The 12,948-nt window shown below is 39.0% G+C and overlaps 1 protein-coding gene and 1 long non-coding RNA gene across 12 annotated transcripts in view; one reads left to right on the top strand and one right to left on the bottom strand.

The window, feature by feature from the left end:
• Nucleotides 1-12,948, bottom strand: part of KDM4C (lysine demethylase 4C) — a 410,759-nt gene that overhangs the window by 74,555 nt on the left and 323,256 nt on the right. The window lies entirely within an intron of this gene.
• Nucleotides 1-12,948, top strand: part of LOC102151810 — a 50,945-nt gene that overhangs the window by 35,041 nt on the left and 2,956 nt on the right. For 2 of the 5 annotated variants that reach the window (XR_005366754.1, XR_005366747.1), the window contains one exon: nt 12,210-12,264. This is a non-coding gene — a long non-coding RNA (uncharacterized LOC102151810). Of the gene's footprint in view, nt 1-1,981; nt 2,001-2,254; nt 2,448-2,550; nt 3,386-12,209; nt 12,265-12,948 lie in introns of those variants that run through there. The other 3 variants (XR_005366746.1, XR_005366749.1, XR_005366753.1) reach the window with 3 other exon arrangements.

Genomic DNA, 12,948 nt, shown 5'->3' with positions numbered 1-12,948 from the left:
TGGATGGTATCTGACATGAATCTCACCTTCACTTGCCACAATGAGAGACTCACGAACGCTAAATAGTGGTGACTAATTTTCAGATGGAAAACAGAACTGCTATTTTATGACAATTTTCTGAGTGACTTAGGTTTAAACCTCAAGCAACCAAGCAATTCTCCAGACCAGCCCATCCAGAAAATCAGAAAGACCCGAAATGCTATTGTTCAGGCATGTCTCTTTGCTTGTCCATCTTTTGCTCCCCTGGAGTTAGACAAATCTAAGTCACCTTGTTATTATCAAAGGCACCTGGCACAATGTACAAGCAAGTTATCTGGGGAGTACCCTGACCAAACACCACACTTCTCCTGACTTCCCTATGTGTATTCTGTTGTAGTTGGAAGCATGGACTGAGAAGTCAGACAGCCCTGGTTTTGAAGGCTAGCTTGGTGCAGGCACAACATGGACAAGTCACAGGAGGGGAAGGGCCCAGAATTAAACAAGAGTGAGAGAAGGTCCAGGGGGAAATAGGCTAGCCTCCGAAGGCTTCCTGCTCTCCTCTCCTACTCTTCCTCAACAGAAAACAGAACTTTCCTTCCCCTCTCCACTTACTACTTGGGCTGTGCAGAAAACCCAGACATAAAAGCAGCATTTGCAAATAAATTATAGGCAACATCACAATCTCATGTTGAGAGAGGCACTTCACTCATAGTATATAGCAACATTTGCTGAATCACAAAATAGGCAATGTTATCTATGCTGAGAAAAATCAATCACTTATCATTTCTACTTCTCTAACAGCCTGTTCGGGTTCATTCTTCATTTCAAGTTTATTTCAAATTTAAAGGGTGAACGGGGCATACAATTACAGCATACAGAGAGCTTTAGACAAATCTCATTCTGAGTACTTATTAAGAGTCACTAAACATTTTCAGCTGATAGGCGGCAAAAATAAGCCTCCTAAGTCACAAAATAAACATTCTCTAAGTACTTTTATATTTGCATTTTTATTTCTTTTTATGTTAATATTAAAGACCACCTGTTTTCTAGAGCAAATTTCATTATTTGAAATTATTGTTTACAAGAGCTCAAACAGGAATTCTTACTCTCCCTGAATAAAGCATTTAATTGAACTCAAAATTACTGAATTATTTACTTAAAAATTTTAAAAAGACCCTCTGTCCTTGGTACAAGTAGGCCCTGCTAAAGTCACTGATATATGCTCTCTAGCCTATTAAAAAAAACAGATTTGTAAAGTTACTTGTAAATTAGGTGGATTTCAAAACTCCATTGCTTTTACATCTCTCTGAATTAATGTTCGGAATGATAATATTTTAATCATTTAATTCTCAGTGTGAAATCTAAAAAGAAACACAATTTTCCTGTTTCACACTATTTCAGAAGGCTGGCTTACAAACCTTTCCAGTGCTCCAAGGACAGCCCTCCCCTTCCCCCAAGAAACTTTATTTATTATGAATATCAGATATGTTTGGTATTGGCATTATCAAATCAAGGACTATAAAACATGTTCTATTTATTTCTGGCCTCAAGCCTGAAGGCCGTAAGATATTTGACCAAAAAATAAGTAAACCAAAGACAGAGACTAATTATCCTTAGCAGTATTTGTTTTGAGACAGTGCAGATATTCAACCCAATCAAAGGCTTCAGAGTTGTTTTGTTCAAAGTTTTGTTACAGAGAGCTGTGTGTGTATGGTTTCTTAGATCTCCATTTTATGTATATTTATTGAAATTGCATTCCTTGGTGAGGCCTTGGATGGAACAGTATAAATATTTCCCATATGCTCATCTGTAACAAGGGAACTGGGTCCCTGAGTCAGGTTCTAAGCGCCAGCCTCTTATCCAACTTCCTACATGCAGTCTTTAACAGTTTAAATGAACATTTATAAACGCTACTGCTGCATATACTTATCTTGGTAAGTACTACTTATTCTAGGGGTTGGGAAAAGGAAACATACAGAAGCCTCATCATTTTTCTTTAAAGGCTACACAAGGTGCTGTGCTGGGACACACTTCCTGTTCTGAGCACCAGCTGTCCCAAGGCTCCCGCATACATCTGATCCTTATTAGAGACTGTCACCCATGAACTGTCCTATCCATGCCCATCCCCAACCTCAATGCCTCTTGTATTTCAATTACACCAGTCTTAGACCACAATGAGAAAATTTATGCTTAAGTTAAAATACCCCCAACGTGTCTCCAAACAACCCTGAGGAAGCAGTGATGGAAAGCTATAAAGTCAATGAATGCCATGCAGATGTGTCCCAGGTGACTTCTCAGAGGAAGAACCTCTCCAGCAGAGACAACTGCGGTCCTGGGAAGAGCCAATTCAAGGTATAAACACAGACTGTCCAGTCCGGAGCCCATCCCCTCTTCTGCAGCTCCCAACCCACTGCCTTGCTCCGCTCAGGTTTCTATGATGGTCGCTTCAGGAGAAAAATCACCTAACTGTGAGTCTGAGGATTTATCTTTTGGAATTGACAAGCTTGAGATTTCTAATCTTAAGTGGCTCTTAGAGTCATTTAGTAATTCTTTTTATCTTTCTCAATTTAGGAAGTGGACAAAAGGCAGTAAAATGGACTCCCATCAAAGGTTTGGGACTGATTCCTATCACTGTCCCCAATGCAGGCTTGCATTTGTGTTGCCAATCAGGGATACTGCTTCTGGATTATTTAGGCAGACTTCACTATCTGAGGGGTAGTGAATGATCTATTTGTGGGTAATTTCTCCCACCTTAGTTCCTACACTGGTCAAGTAAAGACAACAACAGCCACTATTCTTCATGAAGGTGTTCCCAGGGTCAAAGGAAATGACATACATAAAAAGTTTTGCATAGTACCTGAGACATAGTAAAAACTAAGCAGTGCTGCCCTATCTGTTCCAAGACCCTACCTCTCTCCAACTCCAGCCCAACCCCTCACATTCTAACAACTACAAATGAGCCTCTTGCTTCACCCAGGTGATAGAGACCATCAGGCATGACAACTTTCCTCAACTCTCCTGCCTTCCCTTCCACCTTCAGATCCACAATTCCAAAACATTTATGCTCACAATTACTCAGAAACTAAGTAACTATGACTTTGTCACATCTTATTATGTAATACATTGGTAATAAAGCACATGTTACCATATCACAAGCTAATTTTTAAACTATTATTTAGTAAGTATACTTCAATATTATTGTTTCCTATATAATCCTGTGTATTTTATTTTAAATATTTAAAAACATTTTTCTGTAAAGAGATCCATACGCTCTACCAAAAACTGCCAAAGGAATCCACAGAACAGAAGAGTTAAGTATTCCTGACACAGAACAATTAAAAATGTCTACAATCACTATGAACACAGTGATTACAACCATACACACAAATGAACAGAGATCTCAGGAGCATCTGGGTGGCTCAGTCAGTTAAGCATCTGCCTTTGACTCAGGTCATGATCCCAGAGCCCTGGGATGGAGCCCTTCATCGGGCTCTCTGCTCAGTGGGGTGTCTGCTTCTCCCTCTCCCTCTGCCTGCTGCTCTGCCTACTTGTGTGTGCGCTCGCTCGCTCTCTCTCTCTCCCCCCACCTCCCTGTCAAATAAATAAATAAAATCTTAAAAAAAAAACAAATGAACAGAGATTTCAATGAATAGGTAAAAATGAAGAACATCATGTTTAGGTTATTGGAACCCTGGATTTTTCTTTTTCATTTTTAAGGTTGTTGTTTTATTGTTTTTACAATCTCAAAAAAAAAAAAAAAAAAAAAAAAAGGATAGGATATAAACTGTGATATCTTCCAAGCTATTTTTTCCCCTACTATCATTTCAGAATTGCTCCCAAAATGAGCCAAAGACACTTTGTACTACCCTCAGTTTCCTAGTTTTTGCAGCAAGCCAGGAACAGGTCAACTAAAAAGGGGGCAGCTGCAGTAGAGGAGTAAGTCAGTTCCAGACATGCAGGTTTTCTTCAGGAAAAAGACAATATCTTATCTACATTGTGTATACTGTTTGTTCTTTCGTGAAAAACTGGCTGACCAACTTCAAACAGATGTTAGACCAGCCCAACAATGAAGTCTTCAGCCAAAGGGTGAGAATATTAACTTCTTTAGAAGTTCATTCTGATTAAAAGTAAATATTTTTCAGATGCTAAGCCATATTTTAGTTATCCTTGGCATGGCTCTTACAATGAGCATTTGATTCTCCCTCCATTTCTTAATGGATTTCTCAATATTTAAAAATTCTATTTCTGTGAGATCCTCTCAAACAGAACAGTGAATTACCCAAGCAGACGTGTGAAAGAACATGTTCATACTCTAAAAGACATTTACTGCTTATATTGTGGTTCACTGGCAATCGTAAAATTAAAATGTGTTCTGTCATCCATGTTACTTTTTTAAAAGATGAAGATAATCCAGTTCATCCTGGAATGCACACACTTCCATTTCTCTCATGCATACACCTATGTAGAAAGAGGGAGCCCCTTTCCTGCTCCATGCAAGAGGAGTCCATCAAGCTTCAAAGTAGAAAAATATAAGCTGCTTTTGTCCCAATATATATGTATATAATACATATATGTTTCAGTGCTATAATTTTGAGACTAAAGCAGTTCTTTTCAATGGTAAGTTATAAAGAAAAAAACATTTTTCTTTGGAATCTTTTTCACTGGCTCTAGTCAAATGAATGCAAAATGAGGAAATAGTTCAAGGCCTCCAGATTTTTGGTAATAAATTAAGATTTGGGGCTTATCATGCTTGCTGGTTTTTGAACAATTTTCAGGCTGCTTCAAACCTCTTACCCCCACCTGCCGGAGTAGAGGCACTGGCAGGGCTGGATTTTTAGTTCCAGCTCTCCCACTAAGGAAGAGCCTTCCTGAGTGAGCTCCTCTTAGCCTCTAACCCTCAGTTTCTACAGCTCCACTTGGGAGGATCACTGTGAGGATTAATGGGATAATGGGTACAGAAGTACTCACTAAACATTAAAGTTTACAAACTTTGCCATTTTTTTTTTTTTAAGATGGGCATAGGGTGGGGTGGGAGCAGAAAATGTGATGATACATTAGTTCCTTTCAGGTTGCCAAAGCAAAAGGCACAAGCACCTGGGCAGATGACACAAATGGGGCAGACCATCAAGTCACACTGCTTACCAGAGTGTACCATCAAGGTTCAAAAAGACTGTGATTTTTAAACAAATCTTCACAAAGAGTGTAGCAGCATTTGCTAAGCATGTGGCTGGAGCCCTACGGTGGGACAAGCATCAACAACTCTTCTCAAACTAAACTGTAGTAAGTCCCCTTGTTGGGCCTGGCCTCCATCAGTGCCATGTGATTTTTTTTTTCTGTCAACATCTTCCCAACTGTGAGCCAATATGTTCATTCTTCAGTTCTAGCTTCCCATTTCAATGGCAGGTGTGATGACCACAGCTTAACTCTTTATCACCAGTGTATGCCTTTCAGATTTATTTTTATGAACTGGTGGTGGGGTGGTATCTCTTTGTCAGATTCAAGGTTTGCATCCAGGACTCTGAAGTATTTTCATTTTTTTCTGCTGTAGCCATGTTTAGTAAACTATTTTTTAAAGCAGGGTTGCAAAAATCATGTATCTATTTACATATGTATCTATGTCCCCTCCAAGTATAGGAAGCTAGATATCTAGGCTCATAGACCCTTGTTCAAGTATAGGGAGCATGTATTCCTGCTTCCTCTAGAAGGGAAAAATTCTTTCTTTAAATAGTTTTAAGTTTTTCAGTTAAACAAGGGATCTATATTAGTAGGGAAAACTTTTATTTTATTCTTAGACTTGTGTGAAGTTTGTCAGTGTTACACAGGGTTTTCCTATTTCTCTTGGGTGGATATGGACCTCTACTCTGTATCAGGTTAAAGTCATTCCCACAAAAGTGACAGACTGAAAGTTTCCACTGAAAACCATCTTCTTCCAGGGAAGAAAGAATCATCTGTTCAGGTCTACCTGAAATATTCATGAACTCAGCAGAGAATCAAATTAAAAACAGAGCCCCCAAACAGTGGAAGTTTTTGGGTTTCTTCCCCCAGATTTTAGGCTTTATGATGGTCTTTCACAACTTAGTCCACCTGTTCATAAAATACTATGCGCTAGCAGAATTATATTTTATCTTGCAAACTTTTACCTCATGAACAAGAACAGGATATACCCCTTGCAGGTAAAGTAGTTATCAGTAGCCATATATGAGAAATCATGACAGTGGGTTGATATTGTGGGGTATGCTTATTTTTTGAAAGTGACAGTTGGGTACACTGGATATATAGCATAGGAAACATAAATTCTTACAACAGGAGTCAAATCTGTCAGCGGGAAGGGAATACACTATATACCTCAAAGTCAAGTAAAACTGGTGCTATTGTTTTGACTGGCCCACTATACTGCACCTTCTGTAGAAAGGCCAAACAGCATCATAAAAAAAATCTAGCCCAATCCAAAGCCATTCCTTCATTTGATCACACCAGACACGAATGCAAAGGAAGCTTAACCCTTCTGAAAACATTTTAAACCTGATCAAATTAAAAGCAGCACCAGGGGGATTATTTTTTTTTTTTTTTAAGCAAGAACCCACAAGCAATTTTCTTCACTAGAGGAAAAAATGCAAAGAAATCCTTTATCACAAAATAGCTTCTTGACTCTTTCCACCAATAAACCTTCCATCCATCCAAGAATGCCTATCCTCCCTGCTGATAACAAGCTGTGGAGATAAATATTTTATTTTTTTCTATAAAACCCCAAATGATGTTTTCAAATAAAATAAAAATAAAACTATTACATGCCACTGTCAAAAATGGTCCTAGAAGAGGTAAATGTCATTTTAAAGGCTGTGTGTTAAAATATTTAGGAGAAAGAATGTACTTGTCAAAGTTCCCAAGAAAGCTCAGAGGAGGTTATAAGTGCATCTATCAAATTTTCATCTACCTTAAGGCTGACCTACTGGGGAAACCACAGAAAGACTGGCCTTGTGTTATGAGGGATCTGGAGGTTCAGAGTTCTGGACAGCAACAGGGTCACAATCAAGCACAAAGATGGGGCTTGAGATAGATTCTGCAAAGATTTTCAGGGAAGACATGGGCACTGGGTGGCGGGCACTGGGTGGCAGGCACTGGCATTCTACTTTAAGCCACAGTTCAAACTACAGAACTGCACCCATCTGATGGACCATCAACCTTCTTGGGAGAATTCTGACCTCTCACATTAAACCAACATAGAAAAGAAGTACCTACCAAACATTAAAAAAAAAAAAAAAAGGCAAAGCCAGCAAAATACAGGAAGGATTTTTTTAAATCTGATTTAAATAGCTTCCATCCCCTACCCTCTGGGAATTATATTCAGTAACTTTTTTTAACAAGGAAAATTTGGTTTTAAGGAGCTTATGGGAACATTTAACTTGCACTGGAAAGGTTATTTGCTCAGTGTTAGGCTAAAAGCCAAAATCCACTTTTAGCCAGAGATGATTTTAATATTATACCTCACAAGAGTATTGTCATGTGAGCAGGCGGCTGTGATAAGCAGTGTAGTAAAGTTATGACTTCCCCCAAAGACTCATTAAAATGTATTATTAAGTAGAAAAAAGTTCAGAAAATCTAAAAGGAACCCGTCTGTACTATCTCAGAAACAGTAAAAATGGTCTCCAACTTATCACTTCTTTGCTCGGCCTTTTCTACAAATACCAATAAGTAAATACTGTGAAGAGCTCGATCCTGATGCAAAAGAGGATGAAAATGTCTTACAGTTGTGTGCCGTTGTGATGTTCTGCATATAATTTTTCCTTTAAATGTGCTATGAAGGAATATATGATGAATTCAAGTGACTGTAAAAAATAATATACCTGTGAAAATTCCATCATATTTTTAAATTATCCAACCTGTAAAATATGTAAAATTAGAAACATTATCTTGAAGACAAACAGTAGTAACTTTTTCCAATTTTAATTTTTATAATTCTAAATTTTATTAACTCTAATATTTTTCTTCTTCCTTTCTGTTTCAGTTTTTAACTTGTGAAAATTTCTCCCTTCATCGATTCTTGAGAATTTTCTTCCACCTCTTCAATTAAAAAAAAAAAAAGAAAGAAATGTAATGACTTCATTTAAGTCAAGCAAACGTGCTTTAGAAAGCTCGACCAAATATCGACTTTCTTACCTAATCCTGCAAGAATGTGAAAGCACACTTGCAAAGGCAGTCCAAGCTGCTATGGAAACGACATTCTTTTTTTCATAATAACAATACTCCCAGCTGAGGACTGCTGGCATGCAAGCTCCCAATCCAAGCCCATTGACAGCTTGTGGAGTGGACAGATGAGGCGTGGAAAATATTTTAAATTAGTTCATTTATCTTGTTGAGACACAGGAAATAGCAACAAATTTCTCACATAAAAGAAAGAACAGAGAAAGACAATGCACCGCTAGCAATGTGCAGCAAATTTAGTCCATTAAGTCAAACCCTTCAGACTATTTCATACTGCCTAATAATAGCCACATCTCATATCCTGAGGAAATTTTTTACAAGCAAAAGATCCAGAAGGATGGCTAAAAATCACTGACTGCATATGATTATCTGATGGACTCAAATTTTAGTAGTCAAATAATTTTCAAATCAATGTTATCTGACTAATCCTAGGTAGAACTTGGGCCAGTATTAATCCTGACTAGTCAGTCTAAAGAACTGCAAGTTATTGAAGGGGAGCTCAGAAATGTCATTTCAGATGAGCTCTGCAAGGATCATTTACGGATAGGATGTGAACCTCCTCTATAGTGAATGGACAAAATAGCCTTTGTTCTGGGTCCCCATTCCATTCTTGCCTCCTCAGGAACTTCTGTCTTCATGGTTTCTTCCCACCTGAGTGCCACTGCATGACCTGCATACATGAGTCACCAACAGTGTGAGTCACCAGCTGCTTCATGAGTCTTTCCCAGGAGGACTAGACAGGAACTTCAGGCCTGAAAGTAGAATCAAGTGGACACAAGGGAGCCAAACACTGATCCTAGGATCCACTGGCAATCAGGGAGTCATATAAGGTCCCACTCATACCCCCCAACTAGAATTTCTGATTCATAAGTCTGAACAGGAGCTCAGAAATATGTGTTGTTCGTATGTGCTCCCAAGCCAGAGTTTGAAATCACTGTAGCATCCCAGACCAGCCTCCTTCACAAACTAAAAGCAGATAAAACTTGGAAATCTATGTATTGCCTGGCACAATTTTAAGTAGACATAAAATTTCTTATGACTTTAAATAATTATAAAAGTCATAATTCATGTGTATTAAATATTCACATTTAGAAATAAAACCCATCTCATGGGGAGCCCGGGTGGCAAAGTTGGTTAAGCATCTGACTCTTGGTGTGGCTCAGGTCATGATCTGAGTCCTGGGTTGGAGCCCCATGAGTCTTGGGATCCCTGCTCAGCAGAGAGTCTGCTTGCCTCCCTCTCTCTGCCCTTCTGCCCGCTTGAGTGTGCACGTGTTCGCTCTCTCTCTCAAATAAATAAAATTTTTAAATTAAAAAAAACCCACGTCTCTAAAAACCATGGTGATTTGATAACTCCATCATCCATTTAAAAAACATAAAAGAATAGGTGCTTCTTTAACAAATTTTATAGCATTCCTTCTTTCTTGTAACTTACATTACCTATATTCTTTCTCCACAGAATTTTATCTGATGATACTTTTATGCTCAAAGCTTTTATTGATCACTCTATCATAATCCTCTGTATGACAAAAATATGCATATTCACTGGTTTGAGTTTTTAATTTTCCTTTGCCAAGGCTCTAAGTTTAAAATAAACTTTCTGACCTGAATAATAATTGCACTTAAAAAAAAACTATAACTAAAAGCTACATATGTATTATAATATTGGCAATTATTTAAAAAGTAAAAATTTTTGAAAATGTATCTCTTAACCAGATAAGCAAATGAAGATTTTTTAAACTAACATATGTAAATCAGGTATATTTCACACACTCCTAGAGTGAGCCAAATTTCAAGTGTCATTTTAATTGCATTTTTCTTTTTTTAGCAAAAGCATTCACATCAACAAGTAGCACTGCAGGAGTTTTGTTGCAGCAATATGCCTCAATTCTCTTGAACTCCTTCCAAGTCAGATGCCCAAATGTGTGCCAGCCACCATCCAGCAATATCTAGTAGCTGACATCCTTTGGGTACTACTTCAATTCTGCCCAAAGTAAAGGAGCTGTATAAGTGGCAAGAAAACAGGTGTTAACCTGTCATTACATTCATCATTTTTGCAATTTTACTTACTAAGACCAATATTTTGCACCCTTCCTCTGCTTAGCATGCCAGAGGTCTTCCAACTTGGAGCAGGAGCAGGGTCCCACCATGAGATTAGAGATGGGGGTGAGTCAAGTGACAGAGGGACAGGAAGCCAGGAGACCCTGTAGACTGCAGGCCTGCTCTCAGGCAGATGAACTTTAGGGGAAAGTATGAATTCTCCTTGTATCTGTCCTTATGAAGATACTTAGGACATGTGCACTACTTTGAAGGTACCTGCCAGGTGATCCTGCAGTCCATGATCCCAGGGGCCTTCTAGGGGCACCTACAATTACCCAACATGAAGAGCACTCTGACAGAAGCTCAGACAGGAGAAAGAGCTCAACAGGGGGTGCCCAGCATAGTGCTCACTTCTCAAGGACAGTGTGGCAGGTGGGGCGGGGAGAACTGAGAAGAGGGTGGGCGTCTCAGAGCAGCCTATTCCAAAGTGGACCCTCCCAACTCCACGGTCTCCCCACACACCCCTGCTGAACCTCACATTTCCACAAAGATTCCATTGAGAAACAGCACAAAATGTGGATAATTATTCCCCTCTGGGACAGAAAGCATAGTTACTCAACAAAGTAATACTATCCTGGTGCTACTGTTGCAGCAATCAAGGTACACAAGAGGACACACAACCAAAATCCTATGTGGCCTAAAAAATTCACAATTAGGGCTAGAGAAGTTTCAAAATACAGAAGTATCTATCCATTTTTAAAACTTTCCTGCTTGCTCTGGGATTCAAATGTACTAGAGACTAATAATTTTTTAATGAAAAATAATAAAAGAAAAAATGAATTTCTTCCACTGCATGCACCATTCACTTCAGGAGGGGTTAACATATAAACTCAATGGGGAGCACCGTTTTCTATAAATGCTAAAATTATCTCACCATGCAGTCGGAGAAGAAAAAAACAACAAGAGAAAAAAGTTCTTAAAAGCCCACAATCCTATGAGCAGAGGAGGGACAGGGGACCATGAACCTAACTCCTGCCTTTGACGTCTAGTAGGAGATTTCCTTATGATGCCATCCTCAAGCAAGATTAAATGTCATCCGGGGACCCAGAGCTGCTCAAGGGTCAGCCATCATGACTCTGGATTTTACCACATAAAAGTCAGGTTAAGCATCAGACCAGAAAGAATCTATTCTTCCTTTCCTTTTGATTGTTCTTCTTAGCTCTCTCTAAACAATGAGTTTGTTAGAAACAACTTTTGGGACAGCCTCACTGGCTCTTTGAAACAAGGAAAGGAAAAGGCAAGTAAAATCCTTGAATATTAATTTTGGAACTAAAAGGACTCTTTACCTTAGAAATGAGGAAACAGGCCTGGAGAAGGTGTTTGCCCAGGGCCACACAACCACGGCCAGGATGCCGGCAAAGACTGCGATGCTCTCCTCTGCCACACAGCTCCAGGGCTCTGGCCTCACTCTATTTGGCCCTGTCCCCTCCACCACTCCTGCCTCACTGCTTCTTTCGGGTCCCTGATGTGCCTAGTTGCTTCCCCCTCTAGGGTCCTTGAATCTATCACTACCCCCATCTCTACCTCCATCGTGGCTACACCTGCTCATCTTCTATCTCTTAAATGTCATTCCTTCAGGGCCATCCATTCTTGACTCTCCAAATTAGCTCAGTCTCCCTCATAAATATTCTTGCAGTACCACACCTCTTCATGATTTATCATTTTTTAACAGATCTCTCTACCTAGATCTATGAGCTCCAAAAACATTGGAACCAATATATCTTCATTCATGTTTATAAACCCTTAAGTATAAGGGCTTATAAGTAACTGCTTATGCTTGGGATCTGGAACATGGTAAACACTCATTAAATATTTACAGATACATTTAATAAATATTTACTGCATGTCAGATACTGCTTTGAAGATGTTATATAAACTTAATCCTCTAAACTCCATGAGATAAGCAACAAAAATATTTCCATTTTACAGATGTAGAAACTGAGGCACAGAGCAGTTCAGAAACTTAACCAAGATCACACAGCTCGTAAGTAGAATGGCTATTTAAAGTACATACAATGTGTACTGGGTAACAATTACGGTAGCAGCTTCCTGAATGGTCAAGCAGACCTGCATTGGGACATAATCAATGCTTGGAACAATTATTAAAGAACAAGTCCACAATCATTAAAGAATGAGCCCTACTATAGGACTCTATGGGAGCATTTTCCAAAAGCATATGATAACAGATTTTATATTATCATCTTTCATGCTCCAGGAGCAACAATCTCTAAAACCTCAGTGGCTAACAACACAAAATGTTTGTTTCTTGCTCATGTTGAATGTTGGTTGTAACTCTGCTCTGGGCCTTCTTTAATCTGGCACCAAGGCTGAGGGAACAACCCCTAACAGAACCATGCCATTCTCACAGATGGTGGCACTACACAGGGGCTCCTAAAGCTTCAGTTTAGTAGTACACAGGTCATTACCACTGACATTAAATTAAAAGCCCCATGCTCATTATTTTCTTTCCCTATGTTCCCCAGTACATTAGAAGCCACCAACTAACTCCATTAAGCTTATTTTCACTAAAATGCTCATGGCACTAAATACTTGGGTCACTTAGAGCCTTGTCTTCTCTAGGCACTTGATTACAGGGACCTAAAGGTGATTATCTGAGTAACTCTTTGCTGTGGCTATACCATGGGCTGCCAGATGAATTCTTCCTATA

Source organism: Canis lupus, chromosome 11, assembly GCF_011100685.1.
Source record: "Canis lupus familiaris isolate Mischka breed German Shepherd chromosome 11, alternate assembly UU_Cfam_GSD_1.0, whole genome shotgun sequence".
Classification (NCBI taxonomy): Eukaryota; Metazoa; Chordata; class Mammalia; order Carnivora; family Canidae; genus Canis; species Canis lupus.
The sequence above is the reverse complement of the archived record's forward strand: the minus strand, read 5'-3'. Positions and strand labels throughout refer to the sequence as shown.